This window comes from Colobus angolensis, unplaced genomic scaffold (assembly GCF_000951035.1).
Source record: "Colobus angolensis palliatus isolate OR3802 unplaced genomic scaffold, Cang.pa_1.0 Scaffold40, whole genome shotgun sequence".
NCBI classification, from domain to species: domain Eukaryota; kingdom Metazoa; phylum Chordata; class Mammalia; order Primates; family Cercopithecidae; genus Colobus; species Colobus angolensis.
The window spans coordinates 4,445,335-4,460,178 of record NW_012117377.1 but is presented as its reverse complement, the minus strand read 5'-3'; the positions used below and the strand labels follow the sequence as shown (position 1 = coordinate 4,460,178).

The 14,844-nt window shown below is 39.0% G+C and overlaps 1 protein-coding gene across 2 annotated transcripts in view; it reads left to right on the top strand.

Annotated features, from left to right (window-relative positions):
* Window positions 1-14,844, top strand: part of PLD5 (phospholipase D family, member 5) — a 442,862-nt gene that overhangs the window by 1,077 nt on the left and 426,941 nt on the right. The window lies entirely within an intron of this gene.

Genomic DNA, 14,844 nt, shown 5'->3' with positions numbered 1-14,844 from the left:
AAGGAAGAAAGAAAAAGAAAGAAAGAAAGAAGAAAGAAAGAAAGAAAGAACCTTCTAAAAAGGCGTTTAGTGGATCCACAGTTTCAAATCTGATCCATCAGCATATTCTTAAACCAAATGTTCAAATTAAACTAAGAGAATTATCTCAAGAGTGCAGCACAACTAGCTAAGGAGAAGATGCTATTTCTCCCTGCAGAGCTGCAGAATCCAAATTGAGTCTGCTAATGGAATGTGGAGGTTTCCTTGTATTTGGGTCAGGACGCCAACAATGATAAAAAAGATCAGACCAAGAACTCCTGGAAGTCACGCATTTCCAACGGCTGCACCGACCTGCATCCGATCTGCCCCCCAGAGCGTTCCTTCTGGGCTCTGCAGCACCAACAGGCTTCTTCCCAGGAGGAAACACGCGAAGAAGGGGCATTTCTCTATTATAATAATCTGAAAGGAACGTCTGTGCCTGCTTTCTGAGGGCCTGATGAAGTCACTGAAAGCTCTAAAATGAAGCTTTGAGTTGGGTAACAGCACTGTTTTGTGTGTGGAGAGCCATTTGCTAATGTCAAAAGGATGCCTCATATCCTTAAGACCATGGAAGCCGCTGAAGATTTATAGGATGGCAAGCTGTTTGAAAGGCTACAGTATTCATTAAACATGCCCGCTCCAGAATTAGTGAAGGGGCTGGTGGTGTAAATTAGTTTAAAGGGGGCAAACAGCATCTTTATGTATTACATGCAAAGAGCGTGTAATCAACCAATGATGTGGTTGATTTTAGTATCATGGTTAACAGTCTAGCCTTGGGAGGGTGATAGAACTTATCTTCTTTTTAGTTTCACTCTGAATGTGTGCTCTTTTGCAGTTTGTGCTTTTAGCTGGTCTATTTCCTTTATTCTCTTACTGAAAATCAGTAGTGCAGCCTTCTATGACTATGTCTTGAGTCATGAGCGGTGCACGCATTATACTTCAATGCTTTCTCATTTTTAGATTTTCATTGAAAGTATCAAGTCATACCATGTGAGCCATGGCAGCCTCACCTTTCTGCATGAGTATGGGATACTCAACCTCCTCTGAGGATTGGAGACCAGGGAAAGGAAGATGTGGTTGTTTGAAAGCCTGTGAGCGTTGATGCTTTCTTCTTCACTCAGATACTCCAAAAGAGAGCATTGCATTCATTTTTTAAAAATCACTCTCCTCATTTGATATTTAAATCAGTGTAGCATTTGTTTTACTTTTTCAACTACATTTAATGAGAGATGCATATATCTATTCTGATGTTTTTCTCTACACCCCCTTTCAACTAGAAAGAGGACTTTAAATAAATTTCTTGGTGATATCCTCTTGCTCCTTTGAAATATCCACAAACATTTTTAATGAATTAATATTAATAAAAGTGCTATGAAAATTTAAATTAGTATACAAGTGTAAATTTTATTTGAATTCAAGAGCTAGGTGTTTATAATATATGTCATGTTGAATGCACTATGATATTTCAGGTAGTTTGACGGTAATTGCTAATAGAAATTAATGTTTGAGATGTCAAAAACCTATAACAAATGTAACCTGGTATCATTGTTACAGAAAGCATGAAAATGTATTGTTGACTTCATGGTAAACAACATTCTGAACATATGTGGCACCTTCTGATTCATATGTTGCAGGGATTAGGATGAGTGTGTCATGTGAAATTCAAAGGAGATATATAGCAGTTTAAAAACACCCTTCTGGTCTGTCTAATCAAATGGATGGCCACTTTTTTTATTATGTTGAAAAAATAAATTAATAATTATGATGGAGATCATATGCCTGAAAACAGCCTACTCAGTTATTTTGCTGGTGCTTTAAAAGCCAATCTAAGTATTAAGGAAATAAATAAGTTATAACTTCAAATGACACACATATTTGGTCATCATAATAACAGAATTTCCTGAAATGAAATGTGGCAGTGTGTGGGCTCTGTCCAGAATTCAGAGGGACAGATTAATCTGAAAGTCAAGAATGTGATATAAAGCAGGCAACTAAAGAATGGATTTCCACCCACTTTGCTAAAAGTGAGAATAATTTATTTCTTCTTTTCTGATTTAAAGGCTACTGGACCAATTCTTAGCTTGGACAAGAAAAAAATGACCCGAATTAGTTGAGGATTGGAATCAATCCTTAAATATGGTTCCTATCACTGGTTGGTCGACACTTAAGATGAATACTTACTAAGAAATAAATGTATACAGGGAATCATTTCATACTACAATAATGAATTAGAAGCTGTGAGGAAGTCATGTTTTGTAACAAGAATGCTGGACTTTGAATTCCACTTGGAAATTTCAGGAAAAAGTAAAATTGCTGGCTATACACAGAATGTTGTGTTACTAGTTACAAATAATGCTCTTGGTTGTTAAAATCTTTTGTTTCCCGTTCTGCTTCCTAATGTCTAGAACTCTGGAAGGCATTAGGCTTGGGAAACAGTGGAAGTTCTGCTATCTGTAGGATCCTGTATTTACTTTAGGTCTAATGTAAAAGTGAAGGATTCTGGTCCAGCAAAGCAAGAGGAGCAAGGGACCACTTCTAGACCCTCTAATCCACCCCTGCTCTTGCAGCCTTCCTAGGACTGGCTTGCTTTGGAGGTAACCATTTAATAAGATATGACTATCCCAGAGGATAACATGGCATTAGGCTGGCATGCTTTGGTGCTATATGCTTTTTTGAACATTTTTCTTTTTTAAAGGGGGAGAGATGCAAAGCCCACTCTACTTTGTTGCCTGGTTTTATGCCAGCTACACTGTACAGAGGTTTCCTGGTGCTATTTATGAAGATGGAGATGCCTTATGTTCTGTCCTGCTTATTCAATTAGCTCCTGTCAAAGTGTGGTTAAGCGTAGGGGCTCTGGTGAGAGGGACCTGGGTTTAGGCTTCGATTTCATTTCTTAATAATTCTGTGGGCAAAGGGCTCACAGTTACCAAGATGCACAACTGTGTTCCCCCTGAGAGAAGTCGCTGGTTTGCCGTAATGAAACAAGACAGTCCATGTCTGTACTGCAGGAACGAACATTGTCCAAATGTCAGAGACTTGGACACCACAAAAGTATACTTTCCACCTCACATATCTCACCTGTGCCTATTGGCTGGGGACCATCCTCATCTTGGTTGCCTTGCCCGATGGAAGCTCCATTCTGATATTTTTTGTGGCTGCCACAGCAGCTAAAGAGCATTGGAAAATCATGTAATGATTTAGGCTCTCAATGCTTCCACCCAAAAATCATCCATTCATATGACTCATGTGTATTGGCCAAAGAAAGGTTCATGGTCAAGGCTCGCTTCAAGAGTAACACAAGGGGATCCAACTAAGACCCAGAAGAAAGAGAACATCTGTGACCAACTCTCACAAGACTGCTGCAGCATACAAAGCACTTAGCGCAGTGTTTGGCCTGGGTTAAATGCTCAACACACAATAACTGTAGGTGTAATGACTTCTCAGGTGCTGCCTGGCTCTTGAGCTGAGTCCTCCCACTCCACCCAAAGAGCTTCCAGATTTCAAATTTGAGATCAGCCTGCATGATGATCCTGGACGCTAAGTGAGTAGGTCCTTTGGTCGGCAAGGCTGGCTCACTGTCCTGGGCCTGTTGTGCTATCTCTTTGCCTGGCTTCCTGTCCATCCTCTGGGGACCTGACTCTTCCTGACTAGTGGAGCCCTTGCTTGCTCCCTGGCTGGCCATTCTGAGGCTGACTTTTCTGGTTCTCACTCTCTTAGCTGGTCCCGCTAGCAGAGACCAACTCCTTGTCCTGTCTCCAACCTCTGCTTCTCTTCCCAACTTGTGCTGGTGGAATTAAGTCAAGCAACATTTCATTTATCTGCAAGATGTTTCAGAAAGCCCATTTAAAATTGAAAGAGAAAGCAGAAGACAGATTTGATAAAGCATAAAAGCAGAATCCTTAATGTTCACACTTGTAGTGAGCCGTAGTATCTTGGTTTATTTAGTAAGTGCCTCACACTTAAAAACATGATTGTCTCCTCTAAGTGTGAATCTGTACCTGCTTAAATAGAGTTTATGTTACCAGTGAATAGTAAATAAATACCAAGTGCACATTTGCCTCCTGGAATAAATTATTCACACGAGGAGCAAAGGATAAATGGATTGGAGCACACTTGGTCACAGTGGTCTAGGCTCATATTGTGTAATGCCATTTTTGTCCCACGGAGCAGATCCATGAAAATACTGTACTCCACAGAGTGGATCTGTAAAGTGCCAGAAGACAGCCTAAGGGAATGAATCTTTAAAATGTTCCATTAAAAATCCAACAAACAAACAGTCTGGCAAATGCTTAAGAACATTAACATTTACTGGGATCATTTCCTGCGGTTTTAGATAAACAACATAGGCAAGCTATAGGTACAGGCAGGATTCTCTGCCTGCAACTCATCAGTCAAGACATGAAAGTTTAGATGTCTCGTGAGTGTCTTCCAGTGGATCTCAGGGCGTGTCCATCACTGTCCTGGTCACCACTACAGTCAACATATATCCACCCACTAAGGGACTTCTCTCACTGCAGGTTGACATTGCAGTGTCTTTTGAAGAACCTTTGGTTTCTTTGAACTCTCTTGGGTGTGGCTTGACTTATTTTAACATAATGATAGGGACATATCATATTTAATATATTTAATTTAAGAAGCACTGGATGATTGCATTTAAGGTTTCTTTTTCATCTCTTCTTCCATATAATAGCTACATGCCAATTTCTGGCTAGTTTCTCTAAAAGTTTTTACTTCTTTCTATAGACTTCCATAACTATCTCAGGTTTAAACTTAAGTAACAGTTTTTAGTTCTTCTCCAAATAAATCCGATGAGTCTTTTGAACTTCTGGAACATGGCAGTAGTCAAAATAAGTTACGTTCTCATACTGAATTGACTGATAGATGGCGTAGTTAGACATGCGTGGAGTCTGTGGCAAGATCTCACACCAGAAGTGTTGCTTAAACTATATATTGAGGACATTAAAATTACCCAATTGCCTAAGATTCATACCTGCACAGACTATGGGCTAAAAGTTTAGGGTACAACATAAATGTTGAGGTGCAGTTGAAAGGTCAAACCGTGGTTGTTAAGAGATAGCCCTTTTAACCAAAAAAGCACATTTAAATTGTTCTCAGAAAGAGAGAAAAATGAGCCCAATTTCTAAAATCACAAACCTAGTCCTTATGAAAGAGAGGAATTAAGTGAAGAATGAGGAAAACTTTCCCAGGTAGCCTTATCTGCATTGGAAAATCTTACTGTGCCTGACAGTTGAAGTCAGCCCAAGTTGAACTACCTGCCTGGGCATCATGGGACTGGATGTCATGACCATTGGGTGATAAATATATTTCCTTATCCTACTGAGTAGGCAATGAGTCTTGTGTTTCACTGACTTGAGCTATTACTGTGCTCCTGCTAGTATGTTGTTAGGTCTGATCCAGCAATAACATGAGGAGTTAAGTTGAGAAGATGGGACTCATTGACATAAAAAAAGTACCAACTGGTAAACTCATCTGTCACCAGATATTTACTGAGTGGCTTTCACGTGAAAGATACTGTGTTAGGAAGCTGTGAGGTCTTTAATTCAACAAGCACTTATTGGACATATACTGTGTTATTAACAATGTTATTAAATACAAAGACCAGCACAGGGTCCCTTCCCTGAAGATGTTTAAAGTTGTATAAACAGAGTTACAATATAATTGCAGTGTTATGATTAAATAGAAAAATGCAAACTATTAATAGTATAAGAATACTGCCTTCAAGGGACTGGTTGTTTAGATGATAAAGTATAGTTTAAAAAAATAAGCAATGGATTCTGTCATACATAATGATAATGTATCATAACAAAATTCATTTTATTCCAGTAATGCAAAGTTGATATGAAATTTGAAAATCAATTACTATATTTTATCATATTAATAAAATAAAAGAGTAAGACCATACAGTTATCTCAATAGAGGAAGCAAAAGGATTTGATGAAATTGTGTACCCATGCATGATACAATTCTCAACTGACAAGAAATAAAAGCAATCTTTACTATTCTGATAAACAATTTCTTTAAAAAGAATCACAGTTAATGGTGAACTATTGAAAAATTATCTGTGCAGATTGTGAGTGAGACAGAGATGTCCATGGTCATCGCTTCCTGTTAGCGTTGTACAGAAGTAATAGACAATACAATAAGGCAATGAAAGCAAATAAAAATATAAAAATATAAGAATTGAAAATGTGTAACGACATTGTCACTGTTAGCAGACGATATGATTGTGTACATTTGAAAATACAAAAAAAAACTGCAGATATACTTAATGAATTAATACTGTCACTGGATTTATCAGGACCACTGGATTCAAAGCCAATATGCAAAATTTAGTTATTAGAAATTCCAATCTAAAACTTAAAAAATTACCGTTTACATTAGCATTAAAATATCAAATACTTAGGAATAAATTAAATAAAATCTGGTAAGACCTCTTTTTAATTCTCCCCTAAATTGACCTATAGAGTGATCCATTTCCAATTAAAATGTCAACAAGTGTGTGTGTGTGTGTGTGTGTGTGTGTGTGTGTGTATTGAAAAATGATTCTAAAATTCATATGGAAATGCAAAGTGCCAACAACCCAAGACAATCTTTTAAAAGAAGAACAAAGCCTGCTTCCAAGTATCAAAACTTATTCTAAAGCTAGATTAATTAAAGCAGTGTGGTATTGGTGCAAGGATAAAGAAATAGATCAATTGACAAACTAGACAGTGCAGAAACAGACCTGTGCAGATATAGATACTTTATTTATGATAAAAGTGACTCTGTAATGCAGTGGGACAGAGATAATCTTTTCAGAAAAGGGTGCTGGGTCAGTTGTATATCCACATTAAAAATACATATTCATTTATGTTTTAATATGAATCAGTTTAATATGAGTTGTGAACCTAAATTGGAAAGTGAAACAATGAGGCTTCTAGAACAAATATAATAATAAAAAATTTCTTCATTAACTTGACTAAGGAAAAATGTTGAAGCTGTTTTAATAATCCTAATTTATTAGATTAGTAAACTGGACTATATTAGAAGTGCTCTTGTCCATAAAATATTTGATTAACAGCATGAAAGACAAGTCACAAAGTAGAAGGATATATATATACATATATATAATTTACTATAGAAGAATATATTTTTAACACACACTCTGACAAAGAGTTTTAATTCAGGATATGTAAAGAGCACCTACAAATCAATAAGAAAAACATAGACAGCCCAACAGGAAAGTGAGGAAGACACTTGAACAGGAACTTCACAAAAGAGGATATCCAGATGGGCAGTAAATGCATGAAAAGGTACTTGATGTCATTAGTTATCAAAGAAGTAAAAATTCACACAAATTTATACACCATTATTCAAACACAAGAATGGCTAAAATTAAAATAAATAATTGACAGTGACCAATGTATTGATGAAAATGGGGAGCATCTGTAGCTCTCATAACTTCTCATAGGACTTCATTCATAGCTGCTTTGGAAAACTGTTTGCAGTGTCTACTACATTAAACACATCTTTTAATATTTTGACCTATAAAATTTAAATTCTATGTATATATCAAATAAATGTGTGCTCAGGTTAATGGAAGACATATACACAAATGCTTAGTGAAGCATTATTTTAGTTGTTCACAGTAGGATGCATCCCTAATATCCAACTATAGTTGAATGGACGATATATCGATATATTGTAGCTTATCCATACAGTGTAATACATTGAGCATTGAAAAGAGATTATATATCTATTGCATCTGCATGCAATAATGTGGATGACTCTTTCAGGCATAGTAATGAATGAAAGAAGACAGACATAGATAGTATGATTCCATTTATGTCAAAAAGCAGGCAAAGCTGGCCAGGTGTGGTGGCACACGCCTGTGATCCCAGCACTTTAGGAGGCCGAGGTAGGTGGATCACCTAAGGTCAGCAATTTGAGACCAGCCTGACCAACACGGTGAAACCTCGTCTCTACTAAATACAAAAAAATTGGCTGGGTATGGTGGCAAATGCCTGTAATCAAAGCTAGTTGGGAGGCTGAGACAGGAGAATCGCTTGTACCTGGGAGGCTGAGGTTGCAGTGAGCTGAGATCGCGCCATTGCACTCCAGCCTGGGCAACAGTAGTGAAACTCTCTCTCTCTCTCTCTCTCTCTCTCTCTCTCTCTCTCTCTCTCTCTCTCTCTCTCTCATTCACTCTCTCTCTCACCCACACCCACACACACACCCACACACACCCACACACACACAAGGCAAAGCTAAAGCTGAGAGCTAGGTAGGACTCAGAATTAGTGATTACTTTTGAGGGTAAAATGGGCATGAAGTGGGCTTCCGGGGAGCTAATATTGTTCTATCTCTATTTTTAGGTGTTGGTTACAAAGTAAACGTTTACAGAACTATACACAGAAGATTTACATCTTTATGTATGTTTCCATGATAGTTTACAAAAAATAAATAAAATGCCTACGGTGCCCTTAGCCTTGCTTACCGCTTCTCTCCAGCTGTACCTCCTCAGACTTTATGCTTCTCCTGTCCTACTTTCTCTAACCCGTGGAGGTCTTTGGCCTTGATGTTCTCAGTCACTGTTGTCTTCATGTGGGTGACTGCTTCTTGTCATCTCCCCTGTAAGGCTTCCTGGGTCCTTCCCTCTCCTCACCTCCCCATCGGCTTTAGACAACCTTCCCTGTTACCCCATTGCACATAAGGCAATGTATCTAGTTGGATCTTCATTTGCCTTTCCCGCTAAACTACTCACTCTTTAATAAATTCTCTTTTTTAGTAGAACATCTATTATTTTATTCAACAGGAGGGAAGATAAAACAGATAAAACATTTTTTTTTCCTTTTCTTTTTGACTTTTTTTCAACTTTTATTGTAGGTCTTGGCGGTGGGGATACATGTGAAGGTTTGTTACATAGGTAAACACATGTCACGGGGATTTGTTGTATCATATTATTTCATCACCAGGTATTAAGCCTGGACCCAGTAGTTATCTTTTCTGGAGTTCCTTCCAGGAGCAATTGTTTAGTGAATTGTGACCTTCTTGCTTCAGAGACCTTAAATCATTCCTTGTCCAGAGAAGGTTATCAAGGAAGGCCTCACTCTTGGTGATGGTTTGTACTGGCTTAAGGACCTGGAGGAAGAGCTGCTGGTTGTAGGACTGGTCTGAATCAAGACTTTTGAGCAGAATTTGGACAGCCAAAAACTTATCTGGGAGAGCAGTGACTTAACAAGTATATCTGGGGACAGAATTTGTTTAAGGAAGACTTGGGTGTAAAAACACCCACGGTGGTAGATTAATGGGCTTGAGGACTTGGAAGATACTGGGCTTTATTCTGTAAGCAAAGGGGAGATATTTGAATAGATACTTTATTTGGAAAGCTCAGGTTTCAGAAAATCTGGTGGCATGCAGTGTTGAGGAATGAGATTCTAGAATTGCGGAGAGCAGTGTAGCATCTCTTTTAGTGGTCCATATAGGAATTGTGAAAAGGGAAGTAAAAAGAGGTGGTGGAAGTAGAAAACTAATGAGGCACCGATGCAAGAAGTATTGTAAAATAAGAGCTCATAAGACTTGCTGTTGAATTGGATCTGGTGAGTCTGAGCAAGCTCATTCATTCAGGAAACATTTATTGAGTGCCAGGGATGTGCCAGAAATTGTGATTGGCATGATGGACACAAGAATGAACAGGGAAAATTCCAAAGACCACTTGAGAGTTCGAATGCTGCTCTTTGTATCTTGGACCCAAGCCATTGTTATGGTCTTGATTCATATTATCCATCTTAGTATAATTATAATTAACAAACATTCCAATACCTACTGCCTACTGAGTTGAGCTTCAGACTTTGGAAGATTCAGTATATATGAGTGGGCCTTTGGCCTCAGGTTACTTATGATCTGGTTGTCTTTCAAGATTCAACTTACATGTCATCATTTCTAAACCTAAAGCCTGGTTGGGTGTCCCTCCTATGTGGTCCCATAACATCATGGACAGCATATTATAACTCTTAACAATACTGTTTTTTTTAATTGACTGTATATCTTTTGCCCTCAATGGAAAGTTTTTGAGGGCAGCAATGGTGTCTTATAAGAATGTACTGTTAATGTCAAATGCAGTGCCTGGTAGATGCCTAATATTGATTAACTTGATTATTGAAACAGCAAGTAAATGAATCAATGAAAGTGTGTTGAGTAAGACGGGACTTAGACACTGAAGTGAAAGAATAAGATGGCATATGCGACCTGCTAGATAAATGCTACAGATGTTATATGCAACAAAAATTCACTGGAGGCTGAGTACAGGTGACTCAGGCCTGTAATCCCAGCACTTTAGGAGGCTGAGCTGGGAGGATTGCATGAGCTTAGGAGTTTGAGACCAGCCTGGACAACATAGTGAGACCTGTCTCTACAAAAGATTAAAAAATTAGCCAGGTGTGGTAGCATGTGTCTGTATGCCTGTAGTCCCAGCTACTCAGGAGGCTAAGGGGGGAGGATTACTTGAACCCAGGAGGGCGAGACTGCAATTAGCCATGATTATGCCACCACACTCTAGTCTGGGCAACAGTGAGACCCTGTCTCCAAAAAAAATAAATAAATAAAAGAAAGAAAAAAGAATTCAGTGGAAAGAAACCTCAGGTTTGCATGAGAAGCTTCCCAATAGGCATTCACACAGTTACAATTGTCAGATGAAGAAGGTAATATACAAGGCTGCATCTAAACCATCCCACAGGTTGAGATTTCGTTGATTTTCTCCTGAGACTTGGGAAATGGAGTCACTTTAGTGATCTATTTCAATATCCAATGTTACTGTTTATGGTGGACTATTTTGGGAATTTCAACTTCCATATAGCTCCATTTTCATTAGTCTAGAGGAGAACATTAACTTTTAAAATTTTTTCTGAGTACATTGTTCTAGCTTGTTGCCTTGCCTGAATCTGCTGGCTCATTATTTAGCTCCTGCCCTGCACTGGCTGAGTGCACTTGATCAGAGACTGTAAGACACTCTGCAGCAGGGAATGTGTCAAACCCACCAAAATACTTTTTTTTTTTTTTTTTTTTTTTTTTTTTTTGAGACAGAGTCTTGCACTGTCTCCCGGGCTGGAGTGCAGTAGCATGATCTTGGCTCACTGCAAGCTCTGCCTCTTGGGTTCATGCCATTCTCCTTCCTCAGCTTCCCAAGTAGCTGGGACTACAGGTGCCCGCCACCATGCCCAGCTAATTTTTATTTTGTATTTTTAGTAGAGATGGGGTTTCACCATGTTAGCCAGGATGGGCTCGATCTCCTGACCTTGTGATCCACCCGCCTTGGCCTCCCAAAGTGCTGGGATTACAGGCGTGAGCCACCGCACCTGGTCAAATCCACCGAAGTACTCTTAAAGGCTGGCCAGCCTTGATTATTAAGAATCGTCTACTATGACTCTGACTCAACTGATTCCAAACTTTTCCATTCCCTGAAATCCTCTTGCTTTAATCCATGATATGTCCATGACATGTGCACACATTGCTAAGAGTCTACCTATGAGATTCCCAATGTATCTTTCTATTAAAAAAAAATTTCATTTGGAATACCTTTAGAGCTACAGAAAATTTGCAAAGATAGTACAAGCATCTCCTATACACCTTTTTTTCTGATTTTCATTTCCCATAATGTGTTAACATCTCAACTCCACACTTTATTTGAATTTCACTAGTTTTTAAATTAACGTCCCTTTTCTGTTCCGGGATCTCATCCAAGATACCACATTGCATTTAGTTGTCGTGTGTCCTTAGTCACCTCTTGTCCATGACAGTTCTCAAGCTTTCCTTACTTTTCACCACCTTGACAGTTTAAAGGCATATAGGTTAGATCTTTTATAGAATGTCCCTCACTTTCAGTATGTTGAATTTTTTTTTCATGATTAGACTGGGACTATGGGCTTTAGGATGGAGTACCACAGAGGTAAAGTGCACTTCTTGTTATATCATATCACAGCATACATGCTATTTATGTGACATTGATGATGCTAATCTTTATTGTTTGGTGGAACTGGTGTTTGCCAGGTTTCTCACTGTAAAGTTATTACTTTTCCCTTTCTACATTCTAATTTTTTGAAGCTGGACATGAAGTCCCACATCCACACATTCAGCAACTCCTGCAGGGGCTAGGGAGTAGCTGCATTTATTCTTTGTAATTTTTTGTAAGGAAGATTCATCTATTTTCCCTCAATATCTATTTATCCAATCCTTTATTTATATCAGTAGAACCCTGGGGTATTTATCTTATGTTGTAGGTAAAATCCAGTTCGATGTTACTTTTATTATTCTTTACGTTGTTCCTGCTTTGGTCATGAGAAGCTCTTTTAGGTGAGTTCCTGTGTCTGTTTGACATGCCCACATCCTTTTATTTGGGGGAACTTCCTTATGCTGTGGTACTACAGAATACTCCAGGCTCATCTCATTTTCTGCCCCTTCCTAACATCTTGAGGATATTTTCTCATAAGTATATTCAAAATATTATATTTTCAGCCCCAACCAGGTCCACTCTTAAAAGGCTCTAATAAGAGAAATAGATAGTCATTTAATATATCTAGTAAAATCTCAAAACAGATGTTTTGGTGAAGATGAAACATCTTCACGTGAACTTTTTATGAAACTCCTGAAATATCCTTAATTATAACCCTGGCCTGTAAACTCTCATTCAGATGATGGAGAGAAGTCTTCTACTAAGCAAATGACAAGGCATGCTAAGTGGTACAGTGACTTTATGTAGTATCCTGCTATAGTGTATGCATATGTGTGTGCATGCATGTGTGTACAGATACTCTCTTTGTACATACAGACATTGTTATTCTTTTCTTTCCAGCATGAGGGGTCTGTTGTTAGAGAATCATGTTCTGCACTTGGCAGTCATAATTCCATTCATATTCCATGGTTCCCCATTGGGCATTATTTTCCAACCTTTGTGTGTGTGTGTGTGTGCACACGCGCTTAGAATATTTGGCCTGTGTGTGGGAAAGGGGTCTTCCATAGTCAGCCATCATGAGCCAAGACACTATTATCTGAGATTTCAAATCTCCTTCAAAAACTGACTTGGGAACTTTCCAACAGCAGCCCATTTGTTCATACTAATAAAACATCTCCCACGAGAACCAAGAAAAGATGGATAAGAAGAGAAGGAAGTATGGAGAGATAGGCATTGAAATGCTTCAAAAATCCAGCGCTCAAGGCTGATGCTAACTTTTGGTGGGGCGTTTCAGGAGTGTGAAAGTGCAAAGAATGTACATTTATCTCTGGAGTCCCTAGCTCTCATTTCAAATGCTTTTTCTCCACACTGATCAGCCTGCTCACAGTGCTGCTCCCAATAAGCCACCAAGTAATTCCTGCCTTCTCATCCTCCTGACTTCCTGGTCACACCAAGAGTGCAGGCCTATTGGGGACTTATTCATAAGGGTATCCTATAAGCCAAAAACTGAAAATTAATTATCATCATGGTTGTGGTTTTTTTCACTCAAGGGAATGTTACAAAAACAAGGTAATGACAAGACAACAATCCTCAGAGCTTTGTTGAAGGCGGTTTAGGAAAAGGAGTGCTTTACTATCTCTCTGCCCATTTTCTTTAACAATAGAACAAGATGAATTAGAAGCCTTCATGTCCTCTAAGTGTAAAGGAGGAAGAAAGAAAGGCAGGGGCCGCATGGAACAGGTGGAATATCCCCGCTGATAACTAGCATTTATATTGACAAAACATCAATAATGAGCAGTGTACAAGAAGGAGTTCAAAAGAGGCAGGTATTTACCCTCTATGGCATTTATTTATTTGTTTGGTTGGTTGTTTGTTTGTTATGGAATCTTGCTCTGTTACCCAGACTGGAGTGCAGTGGTGCGATCTCAGCTCACTGAAACCTCCACTTCCTGGGTTCAAGCAATTCTCCTGCCTCGGCCTCCCGAGTAGCTGGGACTACAGGTGCATGCCATCACGCCCGGCTAATTTCTTTTGTATTTTAGTAGAGACGGGGTTTCACCTTGTTGTCCAGGCTGGTCTCAAACTCCCAAGCTTAGGCAATCTGCCTGCCTTGGCCTCCCAAAGTGCTAGGATTACAGAAGTAAGCCACCACTCCAAGCCTATTTATTTATTTTGAGATGGAGTCTTGCTCTGTCACCCAGGCTGGAGTGCGGTGACGTTCTTGACTGACTGCAAACTCCACCTCCTGGGTTCAAGTGATTCTCCTGCCTCAGTCTCCTGAGTAGCTAAGATTACAGGCATGCACCACCATGCCTGGCTAATTTTTGTATTTTTAGTAGAGATTGGGTTTTCCCATGTTGGCCAGGCTGACTTTGAGCTCCTGACTTGAAATGTTCCGCCTGCCTTGGCCTACCAAAGTGCTGGGATTACAGGCATGAGCCACCATGCCTGGCCCTCTATGGCTTTCAGATAGTTGTCTTTATTATTTTATTAGGCTATTTGTTTTTCTATTTGGATATCTCACTTTACTTGACTTTTGTATTGGGTTTAGAATAACTGTCACAGAGTTGGTATCGAGATGAAGGAAAGGAAGTTGATATGCCCAGGCAAAATGTGAGTGTTGAGGAGAACATATTCAGGCAAAAAGATTTGCAGACAGAGATGAGCTACTGGGCATGCTGAATGTACTTACCTTAGTGTAGTCTTTTATTTCTTTCCTATTTTTAAGAATGGGAGGATATGCTTCTTGAAAGAACAGAGCATGGTGAAGAGCTCCTCAATATAGTAACTCTGAAAGAGTCTTTGGGCTTCTGGTTAGGAGTTGGAGATGATATAGTTGGTCATTTCCATTTGGTCACCCATCAATTTTTTTTTTTTTT